We start from the raw sequence: 1,625 nt of genomic DNA, 5'->3' as shown, positions 1-1,625 counted from the left end.
GCTCCCAACAGCTTTTCAAATAGATTCAGTCTCACGAGCTGATTTAAAGGTGATTAGCAATTTCCTTAGTCCCCTGAAACCAAAATCAGTGGTAAGTATAATCCTTAACAGAAACCTTACCAATAAAGCCACTCTTTTCCCCGTTCCCATACACAGCCTACAAGAGCAAGGGGTGGTCAAAACAGATTTGATACAGCTCTTTCACTCTTCCTTATTCAAAAGCAGTAGCAATGGTTTTTCTTACACCTACACTCAAAACATGACTGTGTTTCTTCCCCAGATACCCTAAACCCTCCTAAAATGAATATACAAATGAGGTCCAGCCCATCACACCCCGTGATGGCCAGCTAATACCACCAGGAGCTCAGTTCCCCTAAGGGACTTCTGCCCTGCTAACATTTGCAAGCAACTCCGGGATGCTGGTCTCCTGGTTCTGGGATCACCAACAAGTCCTCTGCACACTGCAGCTTTAGTGTAGAGAGCTTACATGCTGCCCTGCTTGGCTGGAAAGATAATGGTGGTTTCCCCCTTTCCGTATAAATATTCTTTTTATTATGTGGCCTTTATGCAAACAGTAAAAGAAGGGTCTTTCTGGGGACTCGGCCTTATACAAAAGGCTTTCAGAGAGTATGGTAGGCCAATCCAAAATGTTGAATGATCATAACTGGTACCCAAATATTGTGCAAGAACATCACCATCAAATACCCATGTCAAGGTCCCTTAAATGGGCAATAAGGAAAGCTTTGCACATCCTTGCATAAAAAGACTTTCCCCCAAATTTATAGCTACTAAACTCTCAACCAGTGTCAATCAGGATGGCTCTGCCGATTGCAGTGTCCCCTCCTAATCTACCCTGCTAAGCATCTAAATGGGTCAGGGGGGTTTAATAACATCTTTTAATAATGTCTTCCCCGGGTGGCGTGCCTCTCTTTCCCAGACATGATTTCCCTTCTAGTTTGCACAAGTATCACAGCTCCTTAAACATATTTGTGAATTTGTTTCCAGCCTGCAGCTCCCTCTGTCACTCAGTGGAAAAAGGTGTCTGTCAGATTTCTGAGCAACCGACAAGAATCACCTGGCAAGCTCTATAGCCTGTATAGCTGGTGAAAGATGGTAAGGTTTTTTAATACAACTAATGGAACATATATATATATATATATATATATATACACACACACACATACACACACACACACACACACACTCACCCCCCAACATGTATATGTGTTAGGGCTGTGTGAAGCTTCAGATGGTGATTTGATTCAGAGAAGAAGTACTTCTGGTCCACTTCCAGGTTTGCTGCTGAGCACACTGGAGAGCCCCCTGCACTGCTGTGAGGCGCTCCATCTGCCCCAGCACCACAGGGATCACGAGCCGCGCTGTTAACTCAACGGATGTAGAAAAAACTTTTAAAGCTGAGCCTGTGTCCTAATCACTGATTCGCTGAATCAACATTGAATCTTCAAAATTGGATTCGGCTGAATCGGATCGAGGTCAGTGATCTGAACCAATGGACTGAATCAGTGTCCCTGATTTGGGGTGAATCCAAATCCAAATTGAATTAGGCCTGTTTTGCACCCCTTAATATGTATATGTATATGTATATGTATATGTATATGTATATG

The sequence above is a fragment of the Gavialis gangeticus genome, unplaced genomic scaffold (genome assembly GCF_001723915.1).
Source record: "Gavialis gangeticus isolate Ggan-Ray unplaced genomic scaffold, GavGan_comp1, whole genome shotgun sequence".
Classification (NCBI taxonomy): Eukaryota; Metazoa; Chordata; order Crocodylia; family Gavialidae; genus Gavialis; species Gavialis gangeticus.
The sequence above is the reverse complement of the archived record's forward strand: the minus strand, read 5'-3'. Positions refer to the sequence as shown.